This window comes from Glycine soja, chromosome 4 (genome assembly GCF_004193775.1).
Source record: "Glycine soja cultivar W05 chromosome 4, ASM419377v2, whole genome shotgun sequence".
NCBI classification, from domain to species: Eukaryota; Viridiplantae; Streptophyta; class Magnoliopsida; order Fabales; family Fabaceae; genus Glycine; species Glycine soja.
Genome location: NC_041005.1, coordinates 34,566,261 through 34,592,671, shown reverse-complemented (window position 1 = coordinate 34,592,671; position 26,411 = coordinate 34,566,261).

Genomic DNA, 26,411 nt, shown 5'->3' with positions numbered 1-26,411 from the left:
CATCCTCTCACAAACGCATGTTTGCTTATTCAACTTTCACCGGAATGTGGGTGTAAGCCATTGGTCTGTTTGCTCAAGCAACCTGCGCTCCTGAGTGTTGACTTCCAAGACCGTTCAATCAGAGATTACTCATCTTGCACGTTGGTGGGGGTGCCGTAAAACAACGAGCAAAGTTCAAAACAAATAAGTTTCAAAATAAAAAATAAAAAGGCATTTGATTGACTGTGTTTTCAAGTAAAAATATAGACGTTCATGTGACCTCATTTTGTCTTTTTAGAGAGAAGTGAGTTATCAAGAATAGGATGTTGGACAAATGGCCTCAGTTACCTTAAGAAAAGGGGGGGTTGAATTAAGATGCAAAGACTATTCCCCAATTGAACTATCAATCTCTCTTTTCGGATTAACAATGCACACAGGGATAACCCTTCCCTTGTGTTCAGGAATCCTCTAAAACAAGAGACCCACGGTCTCTTAATCCCTTTTCAGAAATAAGAAGAAGAGAAGAAGAGGTCTCTCATAAAAGAGGTAGATTGTAAAATGAAGATCAATCAAAAATTCCTTATTGAATAAGCAAGTGGTTGACCAAGGAATCTTTTCGACAGGATAAAACTGTTTGGGCAATGAAAACTCTCTTTAAAACATTTGAATGGCCGTTCATAAAACATTTGAATAGATATGTCTCTTGGAAATTATTTTCTGAAAATCCCCTCTGGTAATCAATTACAAGACTTATGTAATCGATTACAGGTTTTACAAATTTGTATTAAAACATTTTCAACTACTGGTAATCGATTACCAGAGAGCAAATCTCAATTTGAAATGATAGAATTCTTTGGTCAAACCTTTTGTTTGTTTCAATTTGGAAACTTCTTCCTAAAGATTCTAAGAGATCAAACTTGATCATATATCTTGACTTTCTTGGATTCTCGTCTTGAATAAAACTTAGAAGTACTTGATCCTTTAGCATCATCAAGACATCAAAACATCTTGCTTAAATCCATCAGCTGAAAAATCCTTCAACTATTTCTCGTCCTTGGAAAATTCTTTTTGCAAGAATCAACTGCTTCTTTCATTCTTCCTCACTACGAGGTCGTGAAAACAAGACAACAATTGGTACCTCTAAGCCCTACACTGGGGCAACGAAAGGCACCATGCAAAAACTTCAAGCGAACCTAGGGGCAGATTAGAAGTTCTCACTCAATAGGTTCCCAGCTACAAGGTCATGACGAAAGACAACGATTGGTACCTCAAAGCCTTACACTGGGGCAATGAGGGGCACCGTGCATGAGCCTCAAGTGAACATAGGGGTCGATCAAAAGTTCTCACCCATCGATGTTTTTAACAAAAAAAAAGGGGGGACAAACCCTAGGATTTCAATGGATTGATCAAACATCAAACGACTCCATTGCCGTCGCTCCAAAATGGTCAAGTGACTAAATCAAACAGAACACATACTCTAAGGGAGTTCCCGGAGAGATTTGCAAAAACACCCTGCAAAACAGAAGAGGGTGAAGGTTGTCCAAAATGTAATTGGGTTGGCAGCTTACTTAATGTTTCAGTCAATGCTTCCAGTTGCTTGGACATCAACTTATTTTGTGCCAACAATGCATCTTGTGATGAAAGCTCTAGCAGGCTTCTTTTGGTAGGAATGTGGGCTCTATCACGCAGAATTGCATGGTCACTAGCAGCCATGTTCTCTATTAATTCCATAGCTTCTTCCGGGGTTTTCAATTTGATTTTCCCCCTTGCAGAAGCATCTAGAAGCTGCTTGGACTGTGGCCTCAGCCCGTCAATAAAAATGTTGAGTTGTATCGGTTCTGAAAAACCATGAGTAGGAGTCTTTCTCAGTAAGCCCCGAAATCTTTCTAAAGCCTCACTCAAAGATTCGTTTGGAAATTGATGGAAGGATGAAATGGCAGCTTTTCCTTCGGCTGTCTTAGACTCTGGGAAGTATTTCTTCAAGAATTTTTCAACTACTTCATCCCAAGTCTTGAGACTATTACCTTTAAATGAATGAAGCCACCTTTTAGCCTCTCTAGACAAAGAAAATGAAAACATGCTCAATCTTACTGCGTCATCAAGCACACCAGCCAATCTAACAGTGTTTCAAATCTCAATATAAGTGGCTAGATGTGCATACGGGTCCTCGTTGGGTAGACCATGAAACAAATTGTTTTGTATCAACTGAACTAATGAGTGTGGATAGGTTATATTTTGTGCTTGAACCTCCAGCCGCGCAATACTAGTGAAAAATTGTGGCACACTTGAGCTTGAGTAATCTTCAAGAGTAACTCTTCTTGGCTCCTCAGCCATGATATTTGCTTCAGCTAAAACTGTGCGAGATTGCCCTTGTGTTGGAAAACTAGAAGTTGCCTCAGAAGATAGAGGTTCTTCTGCAGTTGTTGCTGCCTCAATGTCCTACAAAAATTTTCTGTTTCTTTCTGTGTTTCTTTTCCTGCAAGTAGCGTTAATTTCCAAGTCTATGGGAATCAAAACACCTGCAGAAGATCTTCTTTGTATGCAAAACAAGCAGAACAATAGTTAACCAATTCCAAAGAACAATAAATTCTGCAATAACTAAATATTCACAAAAATAATCAATGAATCAAAGAAAAAAAATGAATCAATGCTTTCAAATTGAACTAAACTTTCCAAATGGAAAGAAGTTCCCCAGCAACGGCGCCAAAATACTTTGTTGACCCTCTTCCACAGTTCCTTTTTTCCAAAATTTGTGATTAGTCTTTTTACGTGGAAGTGGTTTACCGGAAAGTGCATCGGGTCGTCAAGTATTTAATTAAAACCGAATGATCCGAGTATCGAACACAGGGAGCTTGTTCTTTTAGCAGAGTTTTGTTCAATAATTTGGCATTTTGTAAACAAAAATTAATAAGTGTGAATTGAAGTAAAAGTGTATTCTATCCTAATGGAAACAATAAACGCGAGCAAGTAAGTGTGAAAAACAGATTATCTAAAGGAGTTGGGTCTTCCTACTTGTCATACCCTAATTTCGTCCGGGGACCTTTGCTCGATGACGTGCGACCATTCTTTGGTCCTCGTGAGGTGCTTGGCACCCATCATTAGGCAATTTGTGAAATTCCAGGACATGCCGAAAAACCAAAAAAATATTGATGCACAATCCGTAAGTTTCCGTGACACACCGGAAATCAAATGGAAGCATCGTTGCATAATTAAGTGAGGTTCCGTAACATTCCGTAAGTCAAAAAGGGGATGATTATGTAATCCGCAAGGTTCCGTAACATTACGGAAAGAAAAACAAGTATCGTTACGAAATTCGTAAGTTTCCGTAACTTTACGAAAAAAGAATCACCAAAAAATAGCAGAGGAGGGTGTACTTAGTAAAAATGGGGGTGCAAATAGCACCCAGGCCCATTTGGACCCTCCAGAAGATTCCTCCAGAAGGCGGTTGCTTCTGGAGGAAGCAACCCTGCTCGCCTGGGCGAGCTGAGCTCGCCTGGGCGAGCTGGGCGGCAACCACCTCCCCTATTTTGCTATAAATAGGGGAGGAAAGCAAGAAGAATGGGGTCCAGCCCCTTTGGCACTTCTCTCTCTTTCGAATTTGCTTGGAAAAATCGTTTCCGTGAAGAAAATCTAAGCCGAAGCGCTTCCGAAACGTTTCCGTAACGTTTTCCGTGAAGAATTTCGCAAAGGTTTCAACCGTTCTTCGACGTTCTTCATTCGTTCTTCATCGTTCTTCGATCTTCAACGGGTAAGTACCTCGAACCAAGCTTTTCGATTCATTCTATGTACCCGTAGTGGTCCACATTGTGTTTCGTGCATTTTTATTCTCGTTTTGTTTACTGTTTATACCCCCTCTTGACGTGCTTAAGCCATTTTTCTTAAGTCATTTCTCGCTTAACTTAAAAATAAAATAAATTTCCACCGAACGTTTGAATTGTATTATCCGTTAACTTCGGTTAAAATAAATTCCGACCGTTCGGTCGTGCCGTAACCACGTTGGAAATCAAAAAGAGGTAAAAAATAATATAAAAATCAAAAAGACATCTTTTAGTAAAATAAAGCGGAAAATCAATCGGACGTTTTCTCTTTGGGATTTCTCATTCTTAATCGAATTGATTAATAACTAAAGTGAAACTAAAGGCTAAAATCAATTCGCCTAGTCAAGCTCGTCCATAAAAATAGGCTTTTGAGGTTTTGTCATTTCATTTTCTCACTAAGTAAAATGGATCATTTTTAAGGTCCAATGCCTTAAAATGATCACCACTTAAGTAAAAAGAATCACTTGATAAAAAAGAACTACGTAGGTCTGATTTCCTCATCGCAATTGAGGAATACGTAGGAGCAAAGGGAAACACCCTTGTCGACCACAAAAAGGAAAAAATATAAAAAGGGTGTAAAGGATATAAGAACATAAAAAGGAACATAAAAAAATCAAAGTCATGTTTGCACATTCGATTAAAGGCTGCCGTCCCTTGGGACGGACGTGTGGGGTGCTAATACCTTCCCCGTGCGTAAATACAACTCCCGAACCTTTCAACTTAAAAGTTCGTAGATCGCGTCTTTTCCGGTTTTTCCGACGTTTTCCTCGAATAAACGTTGGTGGCGACTCCGCGCGTATTCCTTTCGTGGAACACGCATCCCGCGAGTCTCGCGTCGCCCTCCCGCCGAAGGGTAGGTTGCGACACTACTGAACAAGTTGATGCAATTAAAGATGTTTCTCTAATTAAGGATGTTCCTGTGTTCTATGCCGAAGGCTCAAGTACTAAACCTCGATGTCATGCAAGTTTAGACTAATTTAAACTAAACTTCATTCTCAAATCCCTCTTGTTGAACTCGGCTTAATTTAAACAGCATTATAATCACAGCATAATAAAAACTAAAACCCTGCACCCTATCCCTAGCAATGCAGTTATCTAGCCCTGCTCTATCAAGTTCTAAGGAAATAGTACATTTATCAATGCTAAAGTTCCTAACAGCACACACCAATGGGTGATCAGACCAAAAGCATGCAGCAATCAAGCATCGATAGAAGCATTGAACACATAGAACGCACTTAATTAGATATGAAAAAGTTTTTACATCAACTGTTCAATAGAAATCCCCAACAGAGGGTTTTAGCCTTCCATGGCAAGGAAGCTCCTTTTACAATAAAGAAAGGGAATCAAGAGAAATTGCTTGCTTACACAGGAGGGGGGATGTCTCCTCCACCTCTTGGCACCTCACAATCACTCAAAAGCTCCCTAATCTCTCAAAAAGTTGAGAACTTGGCTCCTTGCTCTGCTTTTTTGTTCTCTGCAGTCCACACTAAGAGGCTCTCTATGGTCTCACTCCAAAAGCTCTTCTCTTCCTGCCCAAATCAGGCTTAAAAAGGGCTCAAAAACCTAGACGTCGTACTTAGCACCATTTTCGTGCTTAGCGCGAGTAAGTGAATTTGAGCTTAGCGCTAGTCTCGGGCTGAGCCTGGAAAGCAACAGATGACTTGCTTAGTGAGCTGATATTGCGCTAAGCGCGAGCTTGCGTAGCAGATGCCCATCCAGATTCCCTTGACTCGCTAAGCACTCTTGTGCTAGGCTTAGCCACTAATACGCGCTAAGCGCACGGAGCTCGCTTAGCGCGACATCCACTTTGGAACTTCTTCAAATTTGCTCCTTTTTGTCTGAAATTGAAAAGAATTTAACATTAATTCCATATAAAGAGGCTTCTAATGAACAGAGATCAAAGCAAAGCAAAATTTATGTACAATCCTACAAAAGAACTATAAATTGGGGAAAATATACATATTTTGTAAAAGTTTTCTATACAAAAGTTAGTCGTATAAGACGACTAACACCATTGTAATCATTGACTCCATAGTAGCCAGTGATTATCAAAGTCATCATGATACAACTCCGACTCAAAGAAAAGGTATAATGGAGTTGGACACTCATAGTGCAATTCTAGCTCAAAACAAAGTCTTGACGCAACAAGTTGAGGCCTCAACAAAGCAGATAGGCCAACTTCCTCAGCAATATCACCAAGGTGGACCACAGAAAATGAATCAAGCTCACCAAGTTCAACGAATTTTTAGATGTGATTTCTATGGTGGTAACCATTAGAATGGCCGCTGTTCAGCACCTAGTGATGGACAACAAGAAGAGGAGGCCCATTAACTGTAGAACCAAGCCAAACCTCAACAAAACTTTCAAGGAAGCTACAAAGGCTATAGAGGTGGCTCAAGTTCGAATCAGCCTTATGGCTGGAGACCACAAAATTTTGGTCCCACTAACACTTCTTTGGTAGGTCCTTCTAACAACTCTTATGGAGATTCTTCAAATAAGGGTCCACAACAACAACAAGCTCAACTAGACAGATTGTCCAAGATGGAAGATACTTTAAACCAGTTTATGTAGGTATCCATCTCAAACCAAAAGAACACTGATGCTTCTATTAAAAATCTAGAAGTTCAAGTTGGACAACTGGCTAAACAGCTATCTGAACATTGAAGTGGATCTTTCTTAGCAACCACACAGGTCAACCCAAAGGAACATTGTAATTTAATTACAACAAGGTGGGAGAATGTGGTTGGTTTGAAGGATAATGATGAGAAAAAGAATAAAAAAGGAGTTGAAAAAGAAAACGAGAAAAAGGATGAATTGGTGACTAGTGAAGAAGTGGAAGAAAAAATGGTAAGTTTAGAAGAGAAGAATAAATCAAATGAACAAACCACTAATAAAGGTAAAGCTATAGTAAACCATTCACCAATTAAGCACCTTCCTTATCTGCATGCTCCGTCAAAGAAAGATAAGGAAAGACAATACAAGCATTTTATAGATATTTTTAAATAACTACAGATTAACATTCCTTTTTCTGAAGTATTAGAGCAGATACCAACATATGCTAAATTCATGAAGGATTTGCTTATGAAAAAGAAAAGAATTATGGATGGTGAAATAATAAAGCCTTAGCCACAACAATAACATCCAACTTAAAAGATGTTAAAGAAGCACTCTCGGGAGGCAACCCAATGTTTTTAAACTTTGTCTTAATTTGTGTTACTTTAATCTTATGTCTTATATATTTGAAACTTATTTTTGTGTCTTTATTCACGAATTATGTTTTTGAACTTCTAATCTATTTTGTTAGAGCTATCATTGCATGGCCTGGGGACATGCCTATTTTTCAGGAAGAGGATGAAGACATGGCAGATCATGTTGATTATTTCATTGAAGAAGACTAAGCTCCTCAACCATGATCTTCAAAAACTGGTGAACTTGTCTTTATGTTTATTTATCGTTTTATATTAAAATTCAGCACTTTATTACCTTATTTACTTACGCAAGTTTATTTTGATTAATTTACGAGTGCTTTGATATTTTGTTAGAATAGTTATAGATTATAACTTTTTTTTGGGACTTAAATAGAAAATTTTTCTTGAACATAACATGTTTTGGAAAGAATCAACAACCAACATTTTTTAAACTTATTTTTGGATCAGAACACAACAAAAGGATTTCTTTTGAAAACATTTGAGAATGAAAAACAATGAAGGACTTTCCCAAAAACCAAATGGACTCAGATATTTTTGCATGGACTTGATAAATGAATAACTTTCAAAACACTAATTTGATTTGAATATGGAAATAGGCCTTAAGCTTTAGTAACTGTGTGCAACCACAAATTTTACATTGAGTGTCCTTATTGATATGTTCTATAGTTGATTTTGCACAAATTTCTAATTTTCATAACATATGATTCATGGATATGATCTAGGCATTCTTTCTTTCTTTACATTTTAAGCCACTGGCCAAATAGCTATTCCAATATATATTTTTGCCATTTGCAAGCTATTTGAGCCAAACACTTGATATTTTTGGAACACTAACCTAGGATAAAAGTTTCCTACCTTACCTTAGGTTAGGAGAGCAAGGGTGTTTTTGATGGGGATTTCTATCATTTGGTGGCTAATGTGATGTGAATACTCTATTTTTATGGGTGTTAAAGAAAATTAAATATTTATCAGAAAAGAAAAGAAAAAAATAGAAAAAACAAAAAGAGAAAAGAAAAATAAAAGGAAAAACAAGTTCTTTATGGATAAATAAATGTCTGAATCATGTACAGAGTTGTTGTAAATATCTGAATAGAAAGAAGTGATAACTTGGTTGAAATGAAAAAGGATAGGAACTGATCATTCGTTTAAGTTACTGGCTAGATTTTTATGTCTGGTCTCTTATTCTCAATGTATGTTTGAATATCCAAAAAAACCAAGATTTCCTTCAAAACTAGGCCCAACCTTAAAAAGACATATTGATCCATGATGATTATGCACATTATCGTTGATTTAATGGGAAAACTTGCAAAATTGATTTATGGCATATCAGTGATTGGAATTAAGATGAAACACTTGCCTGTGTGAGAATTATACACCTTTGATGAGGTTTTCCTCTATTTGAATGCATCTAGTGTTTCCTTTGATGTTCTATAGAAACAAAATGCAAAATCATCTTAATCTCATTTTTGGTTCTGTGAATTCCATCTTTGTGCTTTCATTTCTCATTGTTGCATTTTGAAAAATATTGTTCTGATCAGTTTGGGGATTGATTCTTTACAAAGCATGTTCATAATTTTTTGAAGCATACTTATACTTTTTTATTTGCAATTTTTCTTAACTTTATTTGAGGACAAGCAAGATTCTAGGTTGGGGGGAGTTGATAAGTGCCAAATTTCAGTTATTTTTGGGATTAAATTGTTAGCACTTATCCTTTAAATGTAATAGTTTTCTTATAAACTACCCTTAAAACTAGTTGTCACTATATATTGTACATTGACTAATATTGTTCTTTAAATATGAAAGATTCATCCATGGTTTTGTAGGCTTTGATGGTTGTTTGTTAGATCTAGAAACAAAGCTAAAAGGAAGGACAAAATGGTCTTTTCATGAAGATTTCTGACCCTAAATTCCCCCAGGCTAGCATCTAGCTCGCCTGGGCTAAGAGAAAACTTCAGCCCTAAGCAAGCCACTCGCATGGGCGAGTTTCCCCTGCACTAAATGGATTTTTCAATAAATAGCCATGTAGGGGAAGAGAAGAAAAAAGATCCAGCAGCCTGAAACCAGAGAGAAAAATGCAGAAGAAGAAGGAGAAGAGGAAAAGTGGAGCAGAGGCGCTGCAGAGTTGTGACCGTGGATCACTTCCTTCGTCATTTCTCTTGTTAGTATTGTGCTCTGCACAATGATCGGTTAGTTTTTCTTGAGGATTGGATGTAATATTTGTACCCTTATGTATCCCTTTTGATATTATATATGTATTAATCTTTTTTACTCATTATTGGTAATTTCATTCTACTCGTAATGCTTGATTCTATTTGATCACTAGTGTCATGAAATTGGATTCTAAGTGAGACTGGAAAGTAATCTTAAAATTTGAACCAAATGATTTTACTCTTTACGTTACATTTCTATGAATAGAGCATAACATTTTGATTGCAAAAAGCATGAGAATATAATTGTAATGTTGGGATATTTACTGCATATGCGAGGGATCGATATTTAGTAAATATTCTTAAGTTCCAAGTGCGAGGAATTGACTTGGGATAACTATGTGTGCATCAGTAATATTAGAAAATGATTTATACATGTTAATCTTATTAGGATACTAAGGGTAAGAACGATGAAATCCAATCCTATGTTTTCTTGAATTAATTTTCGTTCTTATTATTTTCGTAATTTACGTATTTTTGACACACTAAATTCCATTTTTCTGTATTTTTCGTATTTCGGTTATTTCCGTAAATCCGCTATTTTTACTTTTCTTCTACTTTAAGTTGTCTTTAGTTAATCAAACCAAAACCAATGACATTCGATTAAAACTGTACATAACTATTAAATTGATTACATTTATCCGAATGAATTAAGTAAACTCAAGTCCCAGTGGAGATGAAATTTTTTATAAATGTGAAACCTACAATGACAATTAGTACGCTTGCCAAAAGTCCTAACAATAGAACTAGAGAATTCCTTGCACAAAGATTCATTAGAGGCACCAAAAATTATGTCATCAACATAAATTTGCACAAGTAACAACTCATTGTTTGATCTTTTGATAAACAATGTTTTGTCAACTTGATCTCTTACAAAAGATTGCCCAACTAAAAAATTGCTCAATCTTTCGTACCAAGATCTAGGTTCTTGTTTTAATCGATATAGTGTCTTTTCCAACTTGTGTACATGATTAGGATGATTAAAGTCTACAAAACCTGGAGGTTTCTCCCACATATATCTCTTCTTCAATGTATCCACTTTTCACATCCGTTTGATATAACCAAAAATTCATTATACAAGCAAAAGCAAGAAAAATCTAATAGCTTCCAACCTAGCAACAGGGACATAGGTCTCATCATAGTCAATGCCTTCCTCTTGGTTGTATCCTTTAACAACCAATTTGGCCTTATTCCTAACTATGGTCCCTGATTCATCAAGCTTGTATCGAAAAAGCCATTTGGTTTCAATTGGTTTATGAGAGGCGGGTTTAGGGACTAAATCCCACACTTCACTCCTTTTGAATTAATTCAGTTCATCATGCATAGCTAACAACCAATGCTCATCAGGCAATGCTTCATATATGTTTCTAGGTTCAGTTTGAGAAACAAAAACCTTGTTATTGCATAGAATTCTAATTCTAGAGCGAGTGGATACTCCCTTAGATATTTCACCTATGATGTACCTCTAGGAACATCAAATCTCCTAACATAGCATTTATAAGATGTGTGCCCTATTTTCATGCAATAATGAAAGTCTTTGCTTTAGGCTTAGGATGTATTATATTTTTCTTTTTGGAAACTTTGTTTGGGTTCACCTTTTTGGAGGTTGCAAACTTGTTTTTCTTAGAAAGGTCAGCTTGCTTGTTATACCTTAAATCAGTCTTGCCGGTAGTATGCTTTTGCACACTAAGTAAGTGACTAAGATAACTTTTTCCTTTATTCATTTTTCTAAAATGATCTTTAAGATATGAAAGTTCAGTTTTCAACTTCATGCGTTCTTCATAGAGATCCTTTTTAAACTTTTCAAACTCATCTTTGCAAAGATGTGTAATCATCCATATTAACAGATGTAGAAGCACAAACACAACCAGTGGCTTTATAACTTGAAACAAGTTTTTCATTTTCTTGTTCCATTTATCAAGCTCACTTTGTGTTGAAGAAAATTTATTGAGATGCCATTTTAGATCATTTCTGATCTTATTGTTCAAAACAACAATCTTTTGCACTTTAGCATGTATTTCATTAAAGGCTTCCACAACTTCCTAAAATTCATAATTTACCTCAATTTCTTCAATGGTTGAGGAGTCATCCGTTGAATCATCCATAAAGCACAATTTGCAATTTCTCCTTCACTAGAAGAGTCGGGGGATGTTGACGCATTGCCTTCCCAAGCTATGTAGGCCTTTTTTGGTTTTCCATCCTTTTTCCTTTTCTTTTTAGCAAGTTGTTTTTTGAGGTAGACGGGAAAATCCGACTTGATGTGGCCTTGCTTCCCACATTTGAAGCATGTGAAGGTGTTTTTGTTGGTTTCCACCTTCTTTGAAGGTTTAGAGAATTTTTTGTCTTTGGACCTCTTGAGGAATTTGCCAAACTTCTTGACAATCAAATTCAAATTCTCTACACCCTCATCATCACTAGAGTCTCCTTTCTGGTCTTCCTTTTAGGAACTCTCTTTGAGTGAAATCCCTTTCCTTTTCTTTTCTGTATCTTCTGCATAAGATTGTTGAATCAACTCATGCTCATATGCAAGCAGTTGAGGATCTTGATATTTAGCTCGTCATCATTAATGCCAAGTTCTTGGATTCCTTGATCGCTATGATTTTTGGTTCCCAAGTTCTTGAAAGACAGTTGAGGATCTTGATGTTTAGCTCATTGTCGCAACCTATCCTTCGGCGGGAGGGCGACGCGTGACTCGCGGGATGCGTGTTCCACGAAAGGAATACGCGCGGAGTCGCCACCAACGTTTATTTGAGGAAAACGTCGGAAAAACCGGAAAAGACGCGATCTACGAACTTTTAAGTGAAAGGTTCGGGAGTTGTATTTACGCGCGGGGAAGGTATTAGCACCCCACACGTCCGTCACAAGGGACGACAGCCTTTAATCGAATGTGCAAACATGACTTTGATTTTTATGTTCCCTTTTATGTCCTTATATCCTTTATACCCTTTTTATATTTTTTCTCTTTTTGTGGTCGACAAGGGTGTTTCCCTTTGCTCCTACGTATTCCTCAATTGGGATGAGAAAATCAGACCTACGTAGTTCTTTCGGAACAAAGTGTTTGGTTAAGTTGTTTTTGTCTTTTTTTGCAAAATATGTTGTTATTGAACAAAAGGTCATTTAAGGTGTTGGACCATTAAACGGTCTTTTGATTTTGAAAGGAGAGAAACGTTAAGGCGTTGGACCGTTAACGATCTCTCGGGGTGGTCGACAAAAGCGGGGCTTTTGCTCCTACGTATCCTCAATTGCGATGAGGAAATCAGACCTACGTAGTTCTTGCAAAAGCGGTAAAGTCACATGTTGATTTTATGCTTTTGAACGGTCCATGTTAACCGATAAAAGCAAAGAGGACCGTTTAAGGCGTTGGACCTTAAAACGGTTTTTAGTGATTTTTCGGAAAAAAACTTGATTTGTGAGTTGATTTTAGTCTTAGTTTCACTTTGGTTATTAATCAATTCATTCAAGGAAACTTCCAAAGAAAAACGTCCGATTGATTTTTTTTTATTATCTTATTCAAAGATATTTTGATTATTTTATTATTATTTTTCAAGATATTTTGATTATTTTATTATTATTTTACTTTTTTTGGTTTAACCGAGGTTATAGCGTGAATGATCGGTTAGATTTCGTTTTAACAGTGATTAAACGAGATTACAACACAAATGATCGGTTGAAATTCATTTTATCATTTATTAGACGAGAAAACGGCTTAAATAAATGGTTAAAGCACGTTAAAAACGGAAGAAAAGAAAGCTGAAAGTAAACGAAATTAAAGTGAAAGTACACAAAACAAGAAATGAATTGAAAGTCTCGAATTCGAAAACTGACCCGTTGAAGAACGAAGAACGAACGAAGAACGGATGAAGAACGGTGAAGAACGACGAAGAACGATGAAGAATTTCCACAGAATCGCTTACGGAAGCGTTACGGAAGTACTTCGACTTGATTTTTCTTCACGAAAACGTGTTTTTTGCCCAAAATAGCCGAAATGCATAGCCAAAGGGGTCTTGAACATTTTGAAACAGCTCCCCCCTCCCCTATTTATAGAAAAAAAAAGGAGGTGCTTGCCGCCCAAAGACTTAATGAAGAAGATTTCTAAGCGCACCCGAATTACTAAGTTCACCCCCCTTTTCGTATTTTACGGAAAAGTTACGGAAGCCTTACGGAACTGTTTTCGAATTTGATTTTCATCTTTTTTCTTTTCCCTTTTACCAATGTTAAGTGGAATATGCTTACCCAAGGTTTTCGGAAATTTTACGGAAGTATTACGGAAGCCGCGGAAGCCCCGAAAACCATTTTTCAAAAACGTGGAGGAGCTTGCCGCCCAGTTGCTTCCTCCTTAAGCAACCCAACTTCCAAAATGTTCTGGAAGGGCCTAGATTTGAATTGCTATTTACACCCCTATCTTGATAAGTTCACCCCCCTTACCTTTTTTGGTGATTCTTTTTTCGTAAAGTTACGGAAACTTACGAATCTCGTAACGATACTTGTTTTCTTTCCGTAATGTTACGGAACCTTGCGGATTACATAATCATCCCCTTTTTGACTTACGGAATGTTACGGAATCTCACTTAATTATGCAACGATGCTTCCATTTGATTTCCGGTGTGTCACGGAAACTTACGGATTGTGCATCAATATTTTTTGGTTTTCCGGCATGTCCTGGAATTTCACAAATTGCCTAATGATGGGTGCCAAGCACCTCACAAGGACCAAAGAAAGGTCGCATGTCATCAAGCAAAGGTCCCCGGACGAAATTAGGGTATGACACTCATCATCTTCAAATGTCTTTCCGAGACCAAGTGATTCACTATATGGGTGAATCTTGTTTTGAGTTCAGAGATGGTTTCCCCATTCTTCATTCAGAAAGCTTTATATTTGGATACAAGAGTGTGCTTTCTCGCTCTTCTCACATCCCCAGTGCCTTCATGAGTGACTTCAAGCATTTTCCATATCTCCTTTGCACTTTTACACCTTGCAAAATGAAAAAATTCATCAAAAGATAAACCAGAAGTTAAAATGTTTTTAGCTTTTTGATCATCTTGCACTTTTCTTTTCTCATCATCTTTCATCTCATCCCATTCTTTAGGAACCAATTCACCATTAACTTCTTTAGTTGGTATAAAGGGTCATTTAATAATGGCATTCCAGGCATCGGGGTCAATTGATTGAATAAAGATTTCCATTCCCTTTTGCCAAAACGTAAAATGCTATCCCTCAAACAATGGTGGTCAATTGAGAGAGACACCCTCTTTGAAAGTGATTTGTTTGGAGCCCATATTTGAAGAAAACAGTGATCTTGAATAACTTTCAAGACAAGGCTCTGATATCAATTGAAAAAACAATGGGACTAACCAAACCAAGGAGGGGGTGAATTGGTGTAAAATTAAATCATCAAAAATAGAGTTTTAAAAATTTTGTTGCCCAAAGAATTGTGTCATACCTTTCTGTTAAAACAATATTGAATCAACCACCTAAACATAGTACCTTTTTGTTAAAGTGCATCAATTTCAAATATCTTTGAAACTTAGCAAATTGATAAAGAATACAATAGAGAAAGAGATGAGAGTTAAAGAAAAGATAGAGAACAAGATTTATACTAGTTCACTCTCAATTTCTAGAGAAGCTAATCCAGTTATCTAATTCAACCCAAATTAGATTTTCACCATGCAATGTGAGTTTTACAAACAATCACAATCAATTTCAAATTCTACCTAGAAAATGAAACTTAGGCACCCAATCTTGTATCGACCCGCCTCGTCGATAGGATATCACTACTCTAAAACACATAATTTCAATTTTAAGTGAAAGTTCTATTAAATTGATTTAAAAAATGGTGGAAAATTTTTCACGATATACATTCACCAAATAACGCACGCGCGTGCACACACACACACATATATTAAACCGGTATACATCATTAATATGTCAAGCTATAATTCATTTTTACATGTATCTAAACCCAGGATTTAGATGCCCAATCAAAAGAATCAAGGAACCAACTAAGGAAGAGTTGATAACAAAACACAACTCTCTCCCAAAATAAACTCCAATGTTATCACGTCGACTTGGCGGCTCCAACAAAAAGATTTCCCTCCAAGACATCTACTGTTGCTCATCTGCTCCCACAAACTAAAGTTCGAGATCATCACTAGCACCAACCACTCAATACAAAATTGCAAGGGTGAGTTTATTGTAAAAGATCAACAATTATCATGTGGCAATGATTAGAAAGAAAACAATAATGAATATTCACATTTATTCTCAATAATCCATCAGCTCGACATACATACAACAAACTAGTCATCAACTTTTCAACAATTCAAATTAATTATGCTCAAAATGATGCATGCACCTGACTCAAATCTCAAATGCAATGTGGTATCATTCATAGGAAATAGCCTAAGTGTGTCCTTATGACACTCTCCCTTAGGAAAACTCGAAAGTAATCTGTCGAGGTCACCCTATCGTGCACATGCCACTCCCCCCCATGTTGATCAGGATGAGCCTTAAAGGAGTTCCAAACTGAGTGACATGCCCCCAAGTACTAGCATTTTTCCTCAGGAAAAACTACAGGTACTTACTAACAAAGTTTATACTATTTGCACACAACTATGCATTATGAAACATGGGCACCATCAATGCACTGACCTTGAATAGTTAAAAAAATTAAACAATCCCCTTCCCTTTCTAGGGACACTTATAATTTTTAAACAAAATCCCTTTCCCTCTCCAGGGATACTTAGACAGGTCACTGCACCACCTATGCACATACACAACATGCATTCATCTCAATGACATTGTTAACACCAACATCATCTCATCGCAATGTCATCATCAACATCAACATCATCTCATCTCAATGTCATAATCAACATTAATATCATCTCATCTCAATGTCATCACCCTCATCAACAATCATTTCATCTCAATGTCATCATCGACATCAACATCATCTCATTTCATTATCATCAACAACAACATCATCATCTCATCTCAATATCATCAACATCACAAGCAACAACATTCCACATATACATATATAAACTCATGTCTGGGATTCAGATTCCTCAGGTCTTCAGACCACATAAATCACATATAACAACCATTCATAATATAAAGAGACAAGTATTTTAGGGAAAATTCTAAATTAAGGAGAAGAACGATAGTATGCAAGCAACTATTAAGCCCATTTAACATTTACTAACAGAATTAAACGAGAGAACATATATAAAATTTTGGGCAAAGTCTTCTTTGTAATTAAGACTTTTCCTAAAAATTCCAAATCAATACAACAACAACATCATTCACAGTTTATTCATCAAAAACAAATATTTTGCATCCCATTAGTTTTAAACATTGTTTTTCTTGAAAACCAGTATGCAATAGGGACAAACATACAATCCCATAATTGGGTTCCCTAACCCCAATTATGGTATCAAAAACAATAAAAAACCATAAACTCTCCTCACCTATTTATAATATCTCTCTGTTATTTCCTTGTGATGTTGTTCTAAGATCTTTTAGGTTCATGTCATTTGGTCCAAACCCAGGGCTCTATATATCAAATCAAAGACAATTCAGTATAGTTTTCAAAGACAATGTTAATATTAACATTCGGGGTCAAATACCCATTAAATTTTTAAAAGGGACTAAAATGGTGTATTTGGGGTCCACATCAAAGACATATCATTTTAAAATTCTGCTCCCGCCAATGTGATTAGGGTTCAGCAAAGGTCACAAAAATGAAATCCATTTTATAAAAAGGCGACTTTTATAATATCTCATTTTCAAGGGTTTTTCAAAGGAAATGCAAAAAAATCCAATAATGGTATCCAAATCACAAGAGATATTAAGAAAGGCTCAAACTAACAACGAGAAAGCATAGAAATCATGATTTCCTCAAAGAAACTATTAGAGATAGGGGGAGCAACATGGAGACTTAGCCTTGAAGCTTGAAGAACAGCTTGAAGATGTTTTGTCTTTTACATGCCAAACTCTCTTGAGTGGCATTTGTATTGATTGTTGTATTGTATATTGCATATTAGTCTCTATCATATCATATATGCATCATGCATCTTCATGTGTGAGTAAGGAGAAAATTTCTAAAGTTAGAAAATTTCTTCAGAAGGCAAAACTCTCCATTTTAATTGATTACAACCTTATAAAAATTTATTACACAAGTTATTTTAAGCTTGTAGAGTTATGTCTTGTATCGGTTTAATCGATTACAAGCTTATCATAATCGATTGCACTGTTGTTTTTTAGACAATGATTGATTTATTCATGAGTCTGTGTTTTAATTGATTACCATGTGATATATTCGATTACTTCTATTTCTATAAGTATTTCAGAAGTGATCAAGAACACTTTAATGGACTACATTGAGGATCTAATCGATTACATTGTTCTTGAGAGGTTTCCAGTTTTTGGGATGAACACTTTAATCGATTGATAAGATAATATAATTAACTAATTCGTTGAAATAATCGATTACATTGTATATTTAATCGATTATAGGCAGTTATAATTGTTTTCTCTATAAATAGCCACCTTGTGTTCTCACTTCTAAGTACAAGTTCATTAAGTGTGAAATTATATGAGCTTAAATAATTGAAAGAATAGAAGAAGAGTGCTTAGAAACAGTGACTCAAAACTTCTAATCTTTGATTATGAAGATATTTTCATAAAGTGAGTTGTCAGACATTCTTAAGTTCAACAAGACACCTTATTCAATAAAGCAAGGTTTTTGCGGAAAGGATTGATCAGATTGTGTCTATCTTTGACTTTACTTTTTCATATGTGGTTTTACACATTACTTGTTTGTACATGAATTGCTGAAGGCAAGCTAAAATAGATTTTTCTAGTTTGGGCTAAGGGTAGGTTTCTCTTAAGCTCTTATTCACAGAGGATCCTAGGGTTGGGTACCTTAGACTCTTTTTCTAGGGTAAGAATCGAGATTGCTTGCAAATGCTTGTAAGAATTCTATATGCATAGTGAAAATCTAATTCGGGTTTGGATTAGATAACTGGATTAGCTTCTCTAGAGATAAAGAGTGAACCGGTATAAAAAGTGGTGTACTTCTTCTCTTGATCTTATTTTTCTTTCTCATTCTGGCTTTAATCAATTTACTAAAAGTTAAAGAAAATATTTTTTTTGAAAGAAAGAAATTTAACAAAGGATCTTCTGTAAAGAGTGATTGATTAAGTATTGGTTTGTCAAAGTTTTGTGATACGATCCGCATAAAAGAAGTTTTTTTTAAGTCTAGTTTTAAAAGTCTGTTTTGTTTTGAAAACCAATTCACCCCCCTCTTGGTTTATGAGTTCCAACATCTTTTTCAATTTGTATCAGAGCTACGTCTTGTAAGTTACTCAAGATCATAGGTTTTTTAAAGATGGGCTCAAAACAAATCACGTTCAAAGAGGGAGCATCTTTAAATTGACCTTTTTCTGTTTGAAGGAGAACATTTTTCTTTTTGGCAAAAGAGAATGTAAATCTTAATTCAATCAATTGATCCTGGTGCATGGAATGCCATTGTTAAAGGTCTTTTTATACAAGCTAAAGAAGTGAATGGTGAATGGTGAATTGGTACCTAAAGAATGGGAAGGGATGAAAGATGATGAGAAAAGAAAAGTGCAAGATGATCAAAAAGCTAAAAACATTTTAACTTCTAGTTTATCTTCTGATGAATTCTTTCATATTGCAAGGTGCAAAAGTGAAAAAGAAATATGGAATATGCTTGAAGTCACTCATGAAGGAACAAAAAATGTGAGAAGAGCAAGAAAGCACACTCTTGTATTCGAATATGAAGCTTTCCAAATGAAGAATGGAGAAACCATTTTAGAACTTCAAACAAGATTCACCCATATTGTCAATCACCTCCTTGGTCTTGGAAAAATGTTTGAAGATGAAGAGCTGCAAATCAAAATCCTCAATTATCTTACAAGAACTTGGGAACCAAAGATTATAATAATCAAGGAATCCAAGGACTTGGCAATAGTGTCGATGGAATCTCTCTTTGAAAAATTGCTTGCATATGAACATGAGTTGATTCAACAATCTCATGCAGAAGAAACAAAAAAAAGAAAAAAAAGGAGTTGCACTCAAAGCTAACTCTTCAAAGGAAGATTACAAAGAAAGTTCCAATAGTGAAGAAGAGGCAAAGAATTACAGCTTAATGGTAAATAAGTTTGGTAAATTTCTCAAAAAGTCCAAAGACAAAAAATTCTCTAAATCTACAAAGAAGATTGAAAGCAACAACAACACCTTCACATGCTCTGAATGTGGTAAGCAAGGTCATATCAAATTTGAATGTCCTATCTACCTTAGAAAACAAGTCAGTGAAAAGAAAGGAAAGAATGATAGAAAACAGAAAAAGGCATACATAGCTTGGGAAGATAATGCATCTACATCCTCCGACTCTTCTAGTGATGAAGAAGTTGCAAATGTATGCTTGATGGCAAAGCCAATGAATGACTCATCAACCATGGAAGAAACTAAGGTAAATTCTGAATTTGAAGAAGTTTTGGAAGCATTTAATGAAATGCATGAAGAAGCTCAAAGGCTTGTGTTGGACAAGTGGCCTCAATAACTTAAGAGGGGAGGAGGGGTGAATTAAGTCTCACAAAATTCCCACTAACAAATTTTTAACCCCCTTTTTAAAAGAGGCTCAGAATGCAGAAGAAGAAGCAACAATCAATTTAATAATGTTCTTTAAATGTGTAAGACAAAATTGATTACAATAAAATAAATGAGATAAGGGAAGAGAGAAATGCAAACTCAATTTATACTCATTCGGCCACTTCCCGTGCCTACGTCCAGTCCTCAAGCAACCCACTTGAGATTTCCACTAACTTTGTAAAAATCCTTTTTACAACTTCTGAACACCCGAGGGATCCCTTTCCCTTGTGTTCAGGAAACTCACAATTCAAGAGACAAACAGTCTCTTGATTACAACTAACTTTCTAAGATGAACAAAAAGATTTCCCTCCTTTAGAGTGGATGATACAAATTGAAGTTCCTAGAGGAATTTCTCTCTTTTAGAGGTGACAATACAATTTGAAGTTCCTGGATGAACTCTCAATAGATTTGCAAGTATTTTGCCCAAGAGTTGTTGAGAGAGCATTTGACAGTGAAGTTCTCTTAGAATATCTCTCTCTTGCTTTTTGAAGTCAGACACACATATATATATAGGCCCTTTGTGCCTTTTCAAAATGGTTTGAAGAGATGTGTCTTTTCAAAAAGCTTTTTCTGAAATTTTTTCTAAGCTTTTTCAAATTGAATTTCAAGAGTTGCATTGCAGGTAATCGATTACACACCAATGGTAATTGATTACAACTTTTAAATTCACAACTTGTTTTAAACAAAAAGCTAAAAAACGATCTAAAATTGTGTATCACCAAATTGGCTTCTACACAAATTAAGCAGGATAAATTGAAGCAAGAAGATGAAAAAATTGTTTCAAGCTATAAAGCCACTGATTGTGTTTGTACCTTTACTTTTCTCAATAAGAATGATTGCAAGTCTTTGGAAACTGAATTTGAAAATTTTGAAAAGGATCACTATGCAGCACGTATGAAGTTGCAAACTGAGCTTTCCTATCTCAAAGATCTTTTTAGAAAATTGAACAAAGGAAAGAGTGATCTCAACATTGTTTCACTTAGAAGTGATCTTCAAAATGAGTCTTTTGAAAACTTTTGGGAAGAAAATGGAATTCACCATAATTTTTCTATCCCAAGAACACCTTAATAGAATGCTATTGTGGAGAGGAAAAATAGATCCCTTGAATAAGGAGCAACAACTCTTCTAAATGAAACAAAGTTACCTATGTACTTTTGGGCTAATGTTGTACATACTATTTGCTATAGTACTTATTAGACCTATTCTAAAGAAAACTCTTTGTGAACTTTATAAAGGAAGTGTCATACCCTAATTTCGTCCGGGGACCTTTGCTTGGTGGCATGCAACTTTTGTTTGGTCCTTGTGAGGTGCTTGGCACCCATCATTAGGCAATTTGTGAAGTTCCGGGACATGCCGGAAATCAAAAGAAGGTATTGATGCACAATCCGTATGGTTCCGTGACACACCGGAAATCAAAAGGAAGCATCGTTGCACAATTAGTGAGGTTCCGTAACATTCCGTAAGTCAAAAAAGGGGATGATTATGTAATCCGCAAGGTTCCGTAACATTACGGAAAGAAAACAAGTATCGTTACGAAATTCGTAAGTTTCCGTAACTTTACGAAAAAAGAATCACCAAAAAAGGCAAGGGGTGTATTTAGTAAAAATGGGGGTGCAAATAGCAACCAGGCCCACTTGGGCCCTCCAGAAGATTCCTCCAGAAGGCTGTTGCTTCTGGAGGAAGCAACCCTGCTCGCCTGGGCGAGCTGGATGGCAAGCTTCTCCCCCAATTTTCTATAAATAGGGGGAGAAGTGAAGTAGAAAAGGGTTCAGCCCCTTAGGCACTTCTCTCTCTTTCGAATTTGCTTAGGAAAATTGTTTCCGTGAAGAAAATCCAAGCCAAGGCGCTTCCGTAACGTTTCCGTGGGTGATTTCGCGAAGGTTTTCGACCGTTCTTCGACGTTCTTCATTCGTTCTTCATCGTTCTTCAGTCTTTAACGGGTAAGTACCTTAAACCAAGCCTTTCAATTCATTCTATGTACCCGTGGTGGTCCACATTTGGTTTCATGTATTTTTATTCTCGTTTTCATTTACTTTTTATACCCCCTTTTGACGTGCTTAAGCCATATATTTAAGTAATTTCTCGCTTAACCTAAAAATAAAACAAATTTCCACCGATCGTTTGAATTGTATCATTCGTTAATTTCGGTTAAAATGAATTCCGACGGTTCGGTCGTGCCGTAACCATGTTGGAAATCAAAAAAGAGGTAAAATAATAATATAATAATAAAAAAATATATCTTTTAGTAAAGTAAAGCGAAAAAATCAATCGGACGTTTCCTCTTTGGAATTTCTCATTCTTAATTGAATTGACTAATAACTAAAGTGGAACTAAGGCTAAAATCAACTCGCCTAGTCAAGCCCGTCCACAAAAATAGGTTTTTGAAAGTTTATCATTTCAGTTTCTTACTAAGTAAAATGGATCATTTTTAAGGTCCAACGCCTTAAAATGATCATCTTTCAAGTAAAAAAGAATCACTTGATTCACGCATAAGAAAGAACTACGTAGGTCTGATTTCCTCATCACAATTGAGGAATACGTAGGAGCAAAGGGAAAACACCCTTGTCGACCACAAAAAGAGAAAAATATAAAAAAGGGCATAAAAGATATAAGAATGTAAAGGGAACGTAAAAATCAAAGTCATGTTTGCACATTCGATTAAAGGTTGCCGTCCCTTGTGACGGACGTGTGGGGTGCTAACACCTTCCCCGTGCGTAAATACAACTCCCAAACCTTTCACTTAAAAGTTCGTAGATCGCGTATTTTCCGGTTTTTCCGACGTTTTCCTCAAATAAACGTTGGTGGCGACTCCGCGCGTATTCCTTTCGTGGAACACGCATCCCGCGAGTCACGCGTCGCCCTCCCGCCGAAGGGTAGGTTGCGACAGTTGGCGACTCCACTGGGGACTGTTTTTAGAGAGTTAGGCCATTTAATCTTGTGCAATGTTTTACCGTGACTTACTCCTTTGTTGGGTTTCCCTTCATTATGTTCTTGTATATATAACTCATTGATGTTTTTTGTGCATTTTTAAGTGTATGCTTGAGGTAAATATTTATTCATTTGATGCACACAAACACTAACACTATTTGCACACACGGTGAGTTGAAAAAAAAAAAGGGGCCCTATACCCGGGTTCGTGGGAACATAAGGAGCGGAGGTGAATCTGTGATCATGCTAGGTCTCCGACTTGCTTGATTGCAGTGAACCCTCATCTAGAGTTTTTTTTCTTTGAAAACATATTGTTGCTAGTAGTCCCTACTGCTGCAGTATGTTCTTCGAAGAGGATGATACCTCTAGAAACCATCAAGAGAGATATGACCACCTTGGGAATTATCACTAAAAGCCCTTTTAGTTCCCTCCCATATAGGTCCCTTTAAATAGGGGCACGGAGCAAACACGTTACGTGCCATTTTTCACACTGCCATGCATAAGTGTCATGTACCCTTTTGCTTATATTTGTTTGTGAATATTGTCGTACTATGTACATTCCCGTGTTGCGCCTTTCGCATATGCATCGCACATGGGTTCTGTCTTGATCCCCTCTGTAAACAAACCAACGAAGGGTCCGTGTCACCGTTTTAAATACATACATTGGGGCACTTTGCTACCCCTAGAAGTTGTATCTAAGAAGGAGACAGTTTCTTGGGCTCCCGTATTCGTAAATTGCATCTGTGTCATATGCATTTCTTCATGCATTCATCCATTCCACCCATGATAGATGTCAGAGTTTTGATTCGCACTAGATTTTATTTCACTTTAGTAAAACATGGGATCAAGTCAAAATCCTTCGCTTAAAAAGAGGTTCTATCAAGTCAAAATCAAGAGCTTAGAGGTCACTAGTTTACGAGAGTTGGGGCAATTAATGGGTCAACTTCAACGGCAAGCCTTCCGCAAAGCCTATGGTAAGATTTGGGACCTAGCTAGGGTAGAAGTCTCCATGGAACCGATTGCATCCCTTTCCCAGTATTATGACCAGCCCCTAAGGTGCTTCACATTCGAGGACTTCCAGCTAGTGCCGACTGTGAAAGAGTTTGAAGAAATCCTGGGATGCCCACTGGGAGGAAGGAAGCCATATCTTTTCTCTGGGTTCTATCCCTCCACGACAAGAGTTGCCAAGGTAGTGAAAATCTCAGCACAAGAGTTGGACCGGGTAAAGCAAAACAGGTATGGGGTAGTCGGAGTACCAAGGAAGTGTTTGGAGGAAAGGGCAAAGGCCTTGGAAAATCAAGGCGAATGGGCTTTCTTTTATTGACATCTTGGCGCTTTTGATCTTTGGAGTGGTCCTCTTTCTGAATATGGAAGGGTTAGTGGACCTAGCAGTGATTGACGCTTTCCTCGCCTTTCATCATGGCAAGGAAAGCCCAGTCGTCGCCATTTTGGCCATGTATGACACGTTCGACCGAGGATGTGAAAAGAGCGGCGCAAGAATTGTTTGTTGTGCACTGGCTCTCTATGAGTGGCTGGTTTCACACCTTTTTCTCTAAGAAGGTAGGCCCGTCTATCTGCTACAAGGTCACCGCTCGTGCGTCGAAAAAGGAAAGGTGAATTGGGACCAACTCTTGGCTAGCATGGAAGGGCGTCTGTTAATTGGTTCCCTCGCTAGAAGGAAGGAAGAATCAGGATTCTATCTTCATGCGAAGGATGTCCAAATGTTCCCTTGATGGGAACAAGGGGTTGTATTAATTATAATCCCGTCCTCGCCATAAGACAGCTTGGCTACCCCATGAGAGGAGTGCCATCAGACGAAAGCATCACGCCTTTCATCGCACGGGGTTTCAGTGACCACAACGCGAGGGTACTCCAAGGAGTTCGCAAGGCATGGGATGCGGCGTGAAGAAAGGACAGAGAGCTTAGGGGAAGCAGTAATGGGATCATCGGCGGCTATCATAAGTGGCTGAGAATCCGAACACAAGGATTGGATTGGCTCCCAAATCTAAAGACTGTGAGAGACGATGAGGTTAAAGCTTCGGAATAAAGTGATAAGGTACAAGCCCTAAAGGCAGAGCTTGAAAGAGCCCGGGTAGTCGAAGAGAAGTTCAAGTCCATAGCCATCAAAGTCTGAAAAGAGTATGATGAACTAAGGGACGTCAATATGGCCACCGCTGAAGCCTTGGAACGAGAAACCAAGAAGGCCCGAAAGGAAGAACACGACCAAAGCAAAGTTTTGAGGGGCTTTATAGGGCAGCAATAGTGAGCTCAAGCTCCAAAGAGGTGAAAGGAATCATCATGGGTCAAAGGCATGATCTTGAAGGACGAGCTAAAAGCTTGCCTTAGGTCGAAAAGAAATTTGTCCCAACAGTTAAGCGAGACTGAAGGGAATATGTGGGCCGTCATCGATGAGTGCAAAGAGAAGCTAAATCTAGCGGCGACTCATGAGCAAAGGCTAGAGGATGAGTACGCCAAGATATCAGCAGAAAGGGAAGCAAGGGAAAGGGTAATTGATTCATTGCACCAAGAGGCAACAATGTGGATGGACCGATTTGCTCTTACTTTGGACAGGAGTCAAGAACTTCCCCGATTGCTAGCCAAGGCCAAAGCAATGGCGGACACCTACTCCGCCCCCGAGGAGATCCACGGACTTCTCAGCTATTGTCAGCATATGATAGACTTAATGGACCATATGATTAGAAACCGCAAGGAAGTTTGTATTGTCGCTTAGATCTTGACTTGTTATAACTTTTTGAATAAAATGAGTTTATCCCACGTTTTTACACCAAAAATCAGTGCGAATCAAGTCACTCCCGCATTTTATCTGTAGCATGCATTGTATGTTGGTCTCGTCCTTTGTCACGGGAAGCCGGAAGGTCCATATCACCTTCTTAATTGTACACATGGGGCACTGCGCCCCCAAATGTGCAAGTAAGAAGAGATAATTTTCTGGGCTCTCGTGTCCGTAAAATGCATTCATATCATGCATCGCATAAGCATCTCTTCATAACATCATAATGAACATATCGCTCCTGCATTTGTCCGTTATCATATTCCAGCCTCACATTTTGCATGAGTCATGGCATCATCATGCATATGCGTTCAACAAACTTTTTGATCTGCAAAATTGCATACCATTTGTTTTCATGTTTGCTCATCCTTGCGTTTTCCTCTACAAAAGAAAAACAAAAAAGGGGAAGCGTGAAACTTCACACTACATTCTTAGTTGCATGTGTTAGGCACCATGAGCCAACCATGTTGGGATCATAAACCCATTTCTAAAAATAAAAAAACACACAACAACAAAACAAAATAATTGAACATGGTACCTAATGCATGGTTAACTAGGAAATGGTGTTTCTTCGGGCATCTCAATTTCATAATTACATTTTCCGTGCATAAGCTTAAAGTATGCCCGAGTCATTCATCCCTATGAGATGTTGTTGAAGTATTGGTGATCAGAATTGTCATTCCTTGGATTATAGGGTTGAACCAAGCTCAAGCTTTTACAAAAAGGTTCATCAAGTCAAGTTGAAATATGGAAGTAACCGTCTTGCAAAATTGGGGCAAAAGATGAATCGAGTCACATCACT